The sequence below is a fragment of the Ciconia boyciana genome, chromosome 2, assembly GCF_034638445.1.
Source record: "Ciconia boyciana chromosome 2, ASM3463844v1, whole genome shotgun sequence".
Classification (NCBI taxonomy): domain Eukaryota; kingdom Metazoa; phylum Chordata; class Aves; order Ciconiiformes; family Ciconiidae; genus Ciconia; species Ciconia boyciana.
In genome coordinates this window covers 99,300,681-99,315,485 of record NC_132935.1, presented here as the reverse complement: position 1 = coordinate 99,315,485, position 14,805 = coordinate 99,300,681, and the positions used below count along the sequence as shown (strand labels likewise).

The 14,805-nt window shown below is 41.0% G+C and overlaps 1 long non-coding RNA gene across 1 annotated transcript in view; it reads left to right on the top strand.

Moving 5' to 3' along the window:
- The window catches only part of LOC140648014 (uncharacterized), a 66,013-nt gene extending 62,633 nt beyond the window's left edge, over positions 1-3,380 (top strand). The window contains exon 6 of the long non-coding RNA XR_012041054.1: positions 3,301-3,380. This is a non-coding gene — a long non-coding RNA (uncharacterized lncRNA). The remainder of the gene's footprint in view (positions 1-3,300) is intronic.
- Positions 3,381-14,805: the final 11,425 nt, after the last annotated feature.

Below are 14,805 nucleotides of genomic sequence, written 5' to 3'. Positions count from 1 at the left end.
TGCCCATTGCCTCTTGTCCTCCCACCGTGCACCACTGTGAAGAGCGTGGCTTCATCTTCTTGATAACCCCCTTGTAGGTACTGGCAGGCTGCTGTTAGGTTCCCCCTGAAGTCATACCTTCTCCAGGCTGAACAAGACCTGATCTCTCAGCCTTTCCTCACAGGGCAAGAGTTCCAGCCCCCAGCCATCTTGGTGGCTCTCTGCTGAACTTGCTCCAGGTTATCAATGTCTTTCCTGTATTGAGGGGTCTAAAATTGGACACAGTATCTAGATGTGATCTAATGAGTACTGAGTAGTGGGCACGTCAATCTACTGAGCATGTCAATTGACTGGATGTGCTGCTTTTCGTACAGGCCAGGATGCTGTTGGCCTTCCTTGCTGCCAAGCACACAGCTGGGTCATGTTCAGCTCACTGTTCATCACAGCCCCCAGGTTCTTCTCAGCAGAGCTGCTTCCCAGCCAGTCAGTTCCTGCTTTGTCTTGATGCAGGGTCTCTTCCTTCCCAAGGGAAGGACTTTGGATTTGTACCTCTTGAATTTCATAAGGTTGTTGTCAGCCCATTCAATCCTCCACTCTGTGTAGGCCCCCATGAATGGCAGCTCAAGCGGGGCTCTCCTGCTTAAGGGAGGACTGTCTTCCTTCCCTCCCCCGCCAAGTTGCCAGTGTGCCCTCCATCACCTCCTCTAGGTCGTTCATAAAGATGTCAAACAGAATAGGTCCCAGGACTGACACCCACAGTACTGCACTAGCCACCAGCCTCTGGGTAGTGTACGTCCCATTAATCACTATCCTCTGACCCTAATCATCCAACCAGTTATTTATCCATCTTGTTCACCCATCCAGACCATAATATCCTAACTTGGATGCAAGAATACTGTAGGAGATGGTGTCAAAAGCCTTGCTAAAGTTGAGGTAAATGGCAGCCATTCCTCTTCTGTTTGTCCAGTCCACAGATCCAGTCATTGCAGCACAGAAGGCAATCAGATTTGTTAGACATTACTTACCAATCAGATTGGTCTTTCCAAGTGTTGTCCCTGTTCCAATCACTTTCCAAGTGTTGTCCCTGCATGCCCAGAGAATACTTCTATATTCACTCTTTACAGCCTGTCCCTGCTTCCACCTCCTGTATACTGCCTTTTCACACTGAAGCTTCATCTCAAGTTCCCTGCTTAGCCAAGACAGTCTCATGAAGCATCTCCTTGTCTTCCTGAATATCAGGGTGGATCATTCTTGCACTTGGAAGATGCTGTCCTTGAAGACCTGCCAGCTTCCCAGAGATCCTTGGCCCTTCAGAGCTGTTTCCCGTGGGAAGCCACTTACAGTCCCTGAATAAACTGAAGTCTGCTCACCTGAGGTCCACCTGAGTACTCTGCTACTGTCCTTCCTCACACCAGTCAGGATCTTGAACTTCACTATTCCATGGCCACTGCTGCCAAAGCTACTATTAATTACCATATCTCCAGCTAGTTCTTCCTTGTTAGTGACTAGCAGATCCAGCTGTGTGTCACCTTTGGTTGGCCCGTGCTGTACTGGTTTCCTTTGGTTCCACAGACTTATTCTGTTGGGAGACTGCATCTAACTGGTTTGTTGCTTGCAGTCAACTTACAGGCAAGTGTCTGAAGCATTCAGATTTACTCAAATTGATTTTTTTCTTTCTTTGTTTTTGAAAAGATTTTTCTGTGTTATAGAGCTCTGATGCAACTTTGCTGTAGTTGGGTAGACATTTAGCAGTCAGATCAGTACAGCTGTGTCCTAGAAAATCCTGCCAGACATAAACTAGATCTGTAACCAGCCGTACACAGCAGTCTCCTCTATTTGGATGCCTTACTGACCACCTTAATCCCAGGACACAGATGCAGCCCCCATGCTGCCAATAGTCATCCCTATTATAGAGTATGCAGGTTAGATTCCAAGGGCAGAAATTGAAGGCTTGGAGGAAGTATATGAGGTTTTTCTGACTTTGAAAATGGCAGTATGATTGTCATGCAGACAGAACATTCTCTGCATCTGACTCTGAGGAGCATCCTTTTTCAAAGATGCCATGCTTTGCTATTGCTTGCAGTGCCCTCTGTGGAGAAGAAAAAGCTCTGAGTAATCCTTGAACACAAGGACAGTAGAGAGTCCTCTTACAAGGTCTTAGCATTATCTGTAGAAGATGGTGGATCCCTTAAACATAGGCAAAGACTTTTAGAACTTTCTACAGTCACCAACAGACTTCCCTGATTTTCCAATAGCTCATGCACCTTTACCTACAAGAAGTTAAATGCGACATTTTAATTCTCTTTGAATGGAAAAAGCAGAAATAAGTTACTGCAGAGTGTCACTGGGAAGCTGGTTTGTACTGCATGACAAAGATATGATAGATGTATTGTCTTTCATACAAAATCAAAAGAAGGATTTTATTTTTACTTCTAAGTGCGTAGATGATAAAAAAAGGTGATACTGTTTGAAGTTATACTTGGAGCAACTTATGTGAACTACATTAAATATGACCCCCTTCTTCCCTTTAATGTCGATCCATCTGCTTGATCTTGGCTCCTACATTTTCATATTTCTTTTAAATGTGCCTTAATAGCCTTCAGGTCAAAAGTGCAGATTCAGAGAGCCCTCCATGATTAGAGGATATAAAATTGTTTTGTACAATCCAGTGTTGTTTGTTAGACATTTGGGGAAATCCCTCTTGTTTGTTAAGAGTGTACAGCAAATTGCATGTTCCTCAGCAAAGGTTATACACCTGTATTTGCTGTCCCCTATTGCAGTGTATTTTAAGAAGAAAAAGCAATAAGTTTATGTTCAAAGACTGACATAAGTTTGGATTATAAAGTGAGAATGCTATCTGTGGAAATAAAAAGGAAAATTGCATGGCAAAATAAAAAGATCTAACTCTTAATCTTGAAATACATATTAATTTTTTTAAGCAACTTACCAGTATATTTTTTTCCTTCTCTTATGGCTCTGAGGAAAAGTAGTATATATCCTTTTCTGATAATCAGAGAAACAAGGATACAGTAGTTCTGCCCATGGACAGAAAGAGTGTATTCCTCTTGCATTTTGAAGGCAGGTGCAAGCTCACTTTGCTCAAACTGCAAGGTCCCTAGAAGTTGTATAGATTTAATAGTGTGACACTGAGCTCAGGGTATGTCCTGCTGCGAAACTAATAGTTTCTACTTGGCTCAGAGCAAGAAGAGTGAGCTCCTGCTTGCTTGCAGAATACGAGGTAGAAATTAACAGTCAAATGAAACCCCAGGTTTTATTATGGTTCTCAGACTACTAATATACTTTTTTTTGTTCCTTTTGCAGAAATTGTGTACTGCAGGTTGGTTGCCCACACTGCCATTGAAGAACAAGAGTGAAAAGCCAAACAAGGGAGGAGTTCGTCATATATAGGTGAAATTCCATTGCACTCTTGCATTAGACAGCAAATATATACTGCTGTATTTACATAAATGGTAGGACCTACATATGTCCAGTGGTATGTCCAGTCCTGCATCTGCAAGGATGTTCACAGCCCACATTAAAAACCCATCCTTTGAGTCAGATAGCCAACTCAAGTCTCTGAAGATAGCAGGTATGAATGAAAGACTGCAGCAAGTAATGAGTATCTTCAGCAGAGTGTTACCATAGGGAACAGGGAACCAACAGGGAAGGCCACTGTAAGTGGAGAAAAGTAACTTGTAGAGTTGGTCTGAAATGTATCCTTTGATGTGAAACAATATATCTGCAAACCTTCTCGCTCTGCTGTTCTTATTAGGCAAACTAATAGTTTGAAAATAAAGGAGGTACTAAAACACTAATTAGTATGGTTAAGGTAACCTTCCTCTTTTCTGAAAGCAAATCCCGGTGTCCTGTTTCAGTTCATTCCGTGTCAAAACCAACCTTGGAGTTACTGAAGTGAGAGAATTCTATAAAGGACTAGGATAAATGCTGATAAAACTAGCACTTTTTGAAAGAAAAAGGAGTAATTACCCATTACTTTGGGCAGTAAAGTGTAAATCCTTTCTTTATCCTCCACTGTGATAGTCTCATTAAAAATTGAGTCACTTGACTACGTGTAAGTACAGCATGTGGTCTATTTCTAGAATGGAGAGACCTCAGATATACATCTCATCCTTAGGATCTTATATACATATTAATCTATCTTCGAACAAACACTTTCTAAACAGCATGGAATGCCCTGGGAGGTGGAAGGGAAAGAAGGAAAATCTTCATAAAACTCAAGAAGAGAGGAAGTTATTGCATGCTTGATTACCTTTCTGTAATATTTCTCTAGGTCAATGACAAGATCTGGGGAGAGAAGGAACTGAAAATTACTATGTAGTTGGACAGTCCTTTTTAATTTACAGATTCCTTAAAATTTCTCAGTGGAGATACAGATCCTGTACAGCAGATCTGAACCTACTGATTCTAGACTTGCTTTGGGAGACTCCTTAGAAGTAATCTATCTCTCCTCAGGGGTCCAGAAACCGCAGGTTGAAGTAGCTGAGATACTATAATTAGTGGATCCCACACTTGCTGATTTAGCCAAGGTGGCATCCGCTAAGTACTGTCCTGTAGATTACTTCAAGGAAGCATTTTGCATGCTCAAATAAAGAATGAATCTAAACAACTGCATGAACTTGTCTTTTGATTGCATCTAATACTGATGCTTCGTTACTTCGAGCAAGCGCTGACTCTTGTCAAAGTCTGCAAAAAGGAAAGGAATAGATTAATCATGCAGCCTCTCAGCTAGGATGCCAGAATACACTATATTTATCCTTATCTCTGGGAAAATACAGATTTGTAGACTGCCTTCATTTTCACTACCTTTCCTTTTTTTTAAATTCAGAGTTACATCAATGTGTCATCTTCTTCCCTACCAAGAACCCTGAGCATGTTTGAACATCAGAGATGTCCTCCGTACTGAGAAACTGAACTGCACATAGATGCCTAGTTGTCCCTTCTCCGACTGTTCAGTGTCAAAATTTTTAGTGGTCACCAGCCTTTGCTTTTTTAGTGCTCCTTGTGCCTTTCCCCTTTCCTTGTCTGTTCTGCTATACCCTCTAAATTACTGACATGTCTATAGTGTCCCTGCAGCTCCAGGTCTCCTTACCACCTGCTCCTTCTTTTGCTTTCACAGGTGCTCAAGTTAATTCTTTAGGTTCTACTTTGTAATTCTCTCTTTGTGCTTGAGTGAAGTACACTCAACCACAGGTCACATCTTGCTTCTGCTTCTTCCACCACTGAATGTCTTGAAAGGGCATTTCAGGAGCCAGAGAGACTGTCTCTACTGAATTATTTCCAAGAGTCTTTTCAAATCTTTCTTAAGCAGAAATCCCACTGCTCCCATCAAGTCCCTCTTTGAGACTTTCATTTCCTTCCCTAAGCCTTCTTGTTGCCATTATTTCTCCAAATGTCACAAGTGTTACTGACTTCAAGAAGAAGATGGAAAGGCTCTGTCACAAGATTTTTCCATCAACTTACCTTCTTTTCTCCTAATAGCTTTTGTTCCTGGTCTTTTCCTGATCTGTTTCCTTCCCCAGTGATGTGTGCCAGCATGACTGAACTACTTTCTTTCTCTCCTTCATTTGTCTGGTGGCTCCTTCTATTCATGTCCTAAATGCATTTTAGTGTTCCATGTCCTTAAATACATAAGAGTAATACCATAATAATCCTACTGTCTTTCATCTTGAGTATCGTTAGATGATAACCTCTAACCTTCCCCCACCTTCTACATATCCTCATTGTTCCCTACTGGTCTGTCAGAAATACAGTTTCTACAACCACCTTCTCCTGCCTGACAATCAAGTCATGTTTTTGTCTCAATCTTCCCGCTCTGTCTTCCATGATCAAACGCTTCATCCCAACACTTCACCAAGCCAAATCTCCGACTTTGGTTCCTTTTGTATAGTCATCACTGCCAGCGCCAGTTTCACTTGCTCTCCCTCATGTTTGCTTGCTGCTACGTTATCTCCCAGCCTGTGAGTATCTCATTTTTCTCATTCAAATTCTTCCTCAAAGCGTGTTTCATCAGAGCCGTTGTTACTAGCCTGCCCTCACCATTCTATTAGTATTTACAGGCCCTTTAATGATAGGAGAAAAAGTAGAAAGCAAAAAGGAAATGGACGGGAACATTGTAAGTTGTCACTATCTCTGCATCTTCAAAAGCATCTTTTGACATCCATTGTTCTTCAGGATAAAGTAGGACAGCGTTTGCCTTGTAGAGCACCACAAACACTACTGGTGCCTAACAAATATTGGTAATAACTGTAACCGGTCCTTTCTTCTGTGCAGTCACTAGGAATTGTCTGTGTTGTAGGGGTTGTATAATCAGGCTGCTGTCTCAGGGGCCTGCTGTCAGTCTCTCCATCTCCCTTGTGAGCAGCGGAGAATGACTATGTATTAATAATGAGCTATGAGATGCTTGAGATTTTCATCTCCTCGCTAAGGAGAAAAAGCCAAAGGAAACGTATGTAAGAGATCCTTGTCTGAAGTGAAGACAAGATGCCATTTTCATGCAGTTCTAAAACACTCTTTAGACTCTTTGCTTGTATTGTATAAGAAGCTGCTGTGGCATACACAGTCAGTGTGGATGAGAAACAAAGGGGTCACTTATGTGGGACATGAATACCATTTCCTGAGGTACTGAGACTGCCAGTGGGAACCACAGTTATTCACTTGCTGGCTGAAGAAGTGGGATTCTGCTACCAGCTTCAGCAGAAGGCGAGTTTGGTCTGCACTTCCCATTTCAAAAGTCGGTCAAGAAATATATTAAGCTCTTTGAAAAATGTGGCTCCAGTGCTGAACAAAATAGGTTACAGAGAGTGGCTGAAGAATTAAGTCACTTTCATGAATGTGTTTTCAGCTGTAAGAGAGACCAGATCATTCAGTGGTTTTCCTCTTTAAGCTTTCAGCATAAACTGGGGATTTGGTGAATGGCTTATCTGAATACAAGGTCCTTGTTTTGCATCTTAATCCCATGGCAGGAAAATGTATGCCCGCTCTTCAACTCAATGTGGATTTTTAATGGCTTACAAATAGCTTCCCACACCAGATTGTAGTATATAACAGCAGCAGCTCCCTGGTGCAGTTCAGAATAGTATACAACCTGTTACAGTGGAATATGGACACAATAGGATCAAATGAACTTTCAGCAAGGAGGGAACAATTACAAAGGGTCTCTGAAAGTCCATTTGTGCTACACTAAAATCTCTGTTCTTTAGTAAGAATACTATTAAATTGCAAAACTACCTTTATCTCAAATAAGGAGTTATCTCTTGGGTTGTTTGGTTTTTTTTCAGGAGGGGGGTGGTTGGTTGTTTTTTTTTTCCTGAGGACTGCTACCAACTATTCACACATTTTAGCTTATAAAGAAAGCCTGTTTCTCCACAGTCAGTCTGAATTCTTTTTTCCTAAAGATTTAAAACAGAGCAGTGCCAGAAACATTAGAAGGCTTCTTCCTGTGAAGATGCACTCTTTTTTTAACAAAACAGACTTCTGAACAGATTAGGAGTACATTTACTGGGGATATAAAAGCAGAGAATACCTAGTCCAAAAGTGTCTTCACCACATTGCTGTTGTGGTCACTTGCACCAATGGAAAATACTCATTTTTAGCAGCACTTCTTTACCCATTCGATACAGATCTAAACAGCCATACAAGGTGTGGGAAAGCTCTTAGGATTCAGCTTATTGATGCTGTCAGCAGTTCATGTTGGCAGAGTTCCCAGCAGAGGTTTTATATCTGAAGGTTACCACTGCTAGCTTTTATCATATATACAATATCTCATTCCAAAGTGAGGGACAAAACCAAATTTGTATATTACTTTTAATGGTAAAAACTACTCCACTATCAAAAGGAGAAATTTTTTTTTTTGCAATGATTTTTTACTTTGTAAAGCAAATACACTGTTACTTAGGTCTGCAAGTGAGTTTTCTAGTCTGCTGCACGTGAAACCTCTTGAGACATTGAACATGTGCTTTTGCCAGTAGGTATTAACATGCTTTGCTTCCCACTCTTGGGCAACTATTTCCATTAGATCCCAATACTTTAGGCAAGAGAGAGAAAGTGAGAGAGACACTGAGGGAGAGCAAATTCCTCTTGAATAACACAGCTTGTTTACAAACCTTCCCCAGCCTGAACTAAGCCAACGGGAGGTCTCTAAATTAGCTATTGGAAAAGCATTTCAGAATGGTTTGTGTGGTGGAATGGAATTGATAATAGAAGTTGCTTGTCTGTACCGTGTGAGCTGATTAGCTCAGGAAGAGTACACACAGTGTTACAATTAGCATTCAAAGCCTATTCATCTGTACGCTGGCACAGAGAAGAGTCTCTGTGGGAGGCTTAACTGAGAGAATTATTCCTTCTTTTATGCTGTTTATAGTTAGTTGGGCTTTAAAGGATCCAAAGTCTTTAAAAGAGACTTGGTCTTCAGGAAATCATTGAAGATGCTAGAAGTTGAAGTGCTTGGCAATTGGCAGGACTGAGAGCAACTGCTGTATTGCTCTCTATCAAGCCTGACATTTTGCACTGCAAGAAAATTATTTATCAGTAACACATCTAAAATAATGTCACTAGTCAGGATTCGGTAGCCAAGACAATAAAATGTGTTAAATGTGACAATTCTTCCTGCAATGTTGCAGTTGCTAATATAGATGTTAAAAAACCCAAGAAATTGAACAAATTAGTGGTCCTATAGTAATATTAATGTGCCCATTTTTGCATATATAATAACAGGCATTTTTAGCCTTGCATTTAAACAAGAAATTAAAATTACAATGAATGAGGCCGAAATACTACAGAGCACCACAACTGTGTCATTTCCTAACGTGGGATATTGCATTAACAACACTCTTGCATGAAGTTTTATCCATACAAGGCCAAAGCCTGAACTTCCTTCTGACCATACTGCAATTGTCATTACTAGGGAAGGTTTACAGAAACCCAAAGGATACTTACACTCTTCCCCCCACCAAATCCTACATTGGCACCCCCAGAGTCCCCTATCCCTGAGTAATGTGCACAAAATAAGCTACCTTCAGACATAACCTGCAGGCAGGCTCAGGAGACTTCCAGCCCCACATGCAATGTTGCATTTTGATTTGTGCATCCTTGGAGCCAAGATTTTTCAAGGACAGCATCTCCACATGAGAATAGCTATGGGCCGCATCAGTACTTGACAAGCTTCCCCTCAACAAAAGGAAAGACAAAAGCTTTAATGCTCTGGGGTGAAGTTGACCTAAAAACTCTCATAAACTCCCCAAGTTAATTTGGATTTTGTTTGTCTTTTGATTTCAAAAGGGTCTTGCTTCATGTCTATTTTGATACCACTGTATTTCTTTGCTCTCCAGCTACTACATTACTGTTGCATTGCAGGAGCCCAAGTAGTTGTAAACGCCTGTCCCAAGGGTCGAGAACCCACTCAGGCCATGCCTGACACCAAACAGATGTGGGAGCTACGTCAGCCAGCTTGTCTTTCTACTCTTTGCAAGATCGCACCCTGCCTCCATTTCTTCCCACTAATGCCTCACCTAATACATCTGTGAGTATTACCAGCATGATACCTTCTTTGATAGTTAGTCTCTTTCAGACTCCAACTGGTTTTGGCATTCAGTAATACACTCTGTGCTTAGTCTCAACTCTTTCGTTGTTAGCTTGCTTCTGTGTCTCAGCATCTGCTGAGATTGAGTAATTCCCTTCCTTCATTTATATTTATATTTTGAAGGTATTTATAGATTGAAGCTATGGCCTCCTGAGTTTTCTTTTCTCTAGGTTATATTTATAGACCTTTGATAATTATCCCTCATATTTTGTGCTTATCTTCCAATACTTACATGCTGTTTGTTAGCCACTGCATTGCTGCCTTTCCCCCCCCCCATGATTTTGCTCTGCATTGTCCCAAAAGGGGTGGTACTAGGACTCATTTTACTGTAACCTTGTTAATTGAAGATGATGCAGCCCCATTAGATATAATACATACTCTATCAACACTCCAGCCCTGAAAAACATTCTTAAACAGTGGCTATTTTCTTACCTTTCAGAAGCTTGCTGCTGTTTCTCCTGCTGCTTGCGGCAGGGACTGTATCTAGCTGTCTGTACAGTGCTCAGCACGGTGGATTTCCAGTTGCCTCTGGATTCCTTTGCTGGTTCTGTAGTGTGAGATAATTAGAAATAAAGGCAGCAATGACTGAAAAGTGAAGAATCAAGTGTAAAGCCAGAATCTCACCAGCTCTGCTTTTGTAAGGAGCTTAATTTTCACAGTGAACATTCCCAAACTGCTGTAACTGCAAGAGAGTTAGAAATGAAGGTGATAATGATATGGACTGGTGCAGATTTCCCTGAACCATATGCGAGATCAGCAATCTAGGCTCATAAATTCAGTTCAGTAGCTGTGAAAGTGCCTTGAATTATTTAGTTCACTTGTCCAGTGAGAACTCAGAATTATTAAACTTTTGCCAGCTACTGCATGTACAATTTTTTTTCACATCAAATTTTTCCTTGTGTGCAGTTGGCATATTTTTAAACGCACATGGTCACTCATCTTTCTGCTCTCTGACTCATTTTGAGTTCTTCTTTTTATAAATTTTTCTCCTGTTTCCCCCAAATAACTCTGTTCTAACTTTGCCTCCAAGTTTCAGACAGAGCCTTGATCGTATCTTAGTGCTTGTTCTGACCTTAAAATATCTTAAGAATTTGTCTGTGTGGTAATACAAGCTAGATTCAAGAAAGGAGAATATAATTTCCCTCTTAGTAACTTATTTTTTTTACTTCTCAGAAGAAGTAAAAACTTAACTTGTTCTGCAATGTCTGAGGCTTTCATGTACCTCCATCTAAGCTTTCCTCTGGTGAGAAGGCATTTTCTTAAACAAGTCATATCAAAAGAGAGACACTGCTGTAATTTCAAATAGTGGTGAAGATCCAGCTCTTGTTCTTGTTGTCACCACTCATGAGAAGCAGTCACAATTCAAAGGGCAGCTTCCTGTTGCGTGCTGAGATTCTTCCGTCTGTCTGCAGGGCATCATGGGTGGAGTGCAGACTGCTTTCCATGTCTTCCTTGGGAGAGAAATCCCAAGGTATTCAGATTGCTTGCTCTTCCTGATGAGCAGCCTCTTTGTCACTTTTACCTCAAACTTTTAGCTCTAATAAGCCCAGGATTTTATCTGCAGATAATGGGAACTTTGGCATGTAGGCTTCCTGTTGTTAGGAATGTCCTTTTCTCTTCAGCACCTACTAGCTTCTGACACTTGTAGAAAGAGCTGAGATTTACATGGACCCTTACAGAATCTAGGAGATGAGTGACATATTAGAAGTATACCTATTGATTAGAAGTACACCTGTTTCTTAAGCACACTTTTGAAAGGGTAACCTAGCCCATAAGTAGCAAAGGTAATATGTGCTAGCTCAAAGGGTATTTTGTTTATTTTTTTCTTTTAAGTCAAAAGATTTAACCTTTTAGATGAATCAAAAAAATATATTCTGTGTCAAGAAATCTCAGGCACCCATCTGGGATATGGAAAAGAACAGAGTGAAAGCACTTGCCTCAGCAGAGGGGAGAATGGCACAGTGACGATATCAGTGTGCTCCTGAACCTGCACATCCCATACTGTTTTAACTTCTTGTGCTGCCTAGGGTCTCTGAGTGAGGGCTTGGCTTAGAAAGCCATAAAAGTCCAATGGGGGTGGGATAATTGAAAGCTTGGAAACTCATAACCAGTGATTTCAGTGACCGCTATGCCTGTAAGATTAACTTACACTTTATAGGGGGAACATTTCTCTGAAAGTCTCTCTGCATCATCAGATGGAATGTTTTATACTAGGGTAAGTAGTTTTCAAGCATCACCATCTAAGGGTACATTTTAAAAGTATAGCCTCTTACGTCTGCAAAACCATAATGGCTGTAGAGCACAGTTTGTGACTGCATCATTGCTGGAAAACCTGGGGGATGTTTGCTGAATTTTGATGCTGTTAATAGGAGCAATAAGCTAGTGACATAAATAAGACCATCACTAGATGAGGAAACAAGAGGTTATCTGCCCAGTAGGCCATATGTATAAGGAAATGCTTATTGAAAGTTTAAAATATGTTTCAAAACTTCAGAAAAAATGTTGGAATAAAAGCCTCCAATCTGCCATCATTTTGTTTATCTCCAGAAATCTAGGACGCTGCTGTAAGAATAAGGTGGGGAGGTGCCGTGTGAGCTGCTCTGCAGTACCGTAATACCTCTGCTTACTTCTGTAGCTAAAAAAACAAAGCCCCTTTGCCCCTATATTAGTTGTTGAGAAGTGGTAACCTAAATGTAGAACAAATGAAGTGAGCTATCACAAAGGGATTTTGAAAAGGGCATTATACTAGTGACTATAAAAGCTGCATGTGGCAGACTGAAAAAACACACAAATCCCCTTGTTTTATGCTGTTACAGCTTTGACAGGCCCTCTCTTGGGGTGGTTGCTCCTAAGATGCATTAATTCTACCACTTAAGCTTCCATGTTCAGTGAAATAGAGGCATGAACTGACCTTTCCAGAAGGAAAAGGTTAATGTTGAAAAACACTGATTTCAGCAATCCATCTTCTCAAGGTAACCCTAGAGTTTATGGTTTGCTTAACTATACAGTGATGTTGCTGTTCCCTTGAAAAATAACTTTCTTTCTAAAGTGATCTATGTAGCTGAACCAGTATTCACACTCATAAACTGTTTGAATTTTAATTGCCTGCTATCTATCTCATATGTCTTTGTCACCTGATAGCATAGAGCAGATGTTGAGATGCATCTGCATCTTAGATGCTGCTGAGGTGGCAGCCAGAGAGACGTTCTCATAAAATCTTACTGGTAGTTCTTGCCTACGGTCATTCTGGGAGGGGCCTGACAACACTGCGACGCATCAGGAGATGACTATCATAAATGGGATAACATGATGTCCTTATCCACTTTGCATCAGTTGTTTCGGTTACTCCAATTACATAACAGTGATAATCAGACAACTGTGTCACATAAAGAAATTTCATTGGGGGTTGAGTAATAAATCTGAGCAAAGGAGGACTTGGGATCAGTATTAGGACCAATTCTTTACAAGGGATGTATTGAGTAGAAAAATTTCACTGGAGAAACAGTGGAAACCTCATTGCTTCAGCTACCTGAAGTGACTAGACAGGGCTCTTGAGCAATGTTGTAGGAAATGATTTTCCATTGACAATTCAGAAGCATTATCTTATCTAACAGCTGGTGTCTCTGCTTGATATCCTCTGAATCTGTCTTTTCCAGCAAGCTTGACAGCCACATCTGAGGAAAGTGAACTTTGTGACACCTGAAAGAGGCCCCTGGCCCTTGAAACTACTAAGTGACAAGGAAATACTTCATGTCTGCCAAAAGCCTCAGAAGTGCCCCTCGTGGCTGCTCTGTGGTTCTCCATGATTCAAGACCTGCATTTGCAGGTCCTCCTGCTCTTGCTCCAGGTAACCCAGCTTCCCCGTTTCCAAGTGAGCATATAATGGACATATGTGGTATGGGTGAAGTATAGACCACTACACCAGTTCCAAAAGTTCAGCTGAAATACCAATACAAGGGTATTTCATTAACTGCTTAGTGTGGTGCTCTTGTGGCCACAAAGATCATTGCTCCATTCATTGCTTTGCCTTGTCTTGCTTTAAATAACTGGGGCTAATGATGCTTCCAACTGCTTCCACTAGGAGATTATTTTGCAGTTTAATGGAGTGCCAGGACATGCCTCCTGATAGCATCTGACTTATATTTTTTCTTTGCTCAGCTTCATCCCATTAATTTTACTTAAAAAAAAAAAAAATCTTTTACAGCTTTGTGTTTTTACATGCTCTGAATATTTTTAGGCTGTTCTCATAGTCCCCAAGTAGCCATTACTGGGAAATATTTTGTTCTTCCTTCTTGCAAACTACATGCTGCATTTAATTGTCAGCTTGTGATTACCATGAAGATAATAAAAACTCATTTAAATTAGAACCAATTGGAAAATATAGCTATAGGATAAGAAACCAACAGGAATGCTAGGCCAAATCCAGTAAAGCTTTTAGGTCATTAGTTTTCAATGAGATACTGCTGGCATCGGTGTGAAGCTGGGAATCTATGAAGGAGCTAAAAGTCTACATTAGGAGATGGGATCCCAAATGCCTTGTTGGACACAAACCTTTGTATTTCCATACATTGAAAGCCTTTTTATTTCTTGGAAGCATGTCAGAGCAGGAAGCCCTGGCTGCGGCATACACGGGGATGGCCATTTGCTGCCTTTACCTGAGGCTGTGGGGGGATCACAGCTACCTGTAAGGGCCATCATGGGGTGTGGCTGGTGCTGTATGTATTTCCTCATCTGTGGGTCAATGACCTTATAGAAAGTTTCAAAAAGCTCTGGTGACTAACTGAGGAGGCAGGAGACAGAAGGGTGCCCTGGTCTGCCTGGGCCCACAGCAGCCCAGGAAAGGAGGATGGGCACAGAAGATGGCTTTCAACAAAAAGAAACACTGATTTGCCCAAAGTTTTGCTTCTCACATGTGTGTAGTAGCACTGTGACAGTAGGCATGTCTACACCACTGCTTCTGTTAAAAGACTTTATTATGCTCCTAGGGACTTGAGAAGGTTTTTGGATACAAATCTCCTTTTTGAAGCTGCTAAAAGGCAAATTGCTAGTTTGAACACAAACCAAGTGGCAACCTGGCTTGCAAACCAGGAGGCCTACAGCTTACACAAGGTGCCAAGAAAGCATTTCAAAAGGAACAAAGTGATTGTAGCAGAGGTGGATATACAATGGCAAGCTTCCTGGATATGCAACGATTTTCCAAATGCTATGATGGTGTAAAGTACATCTTA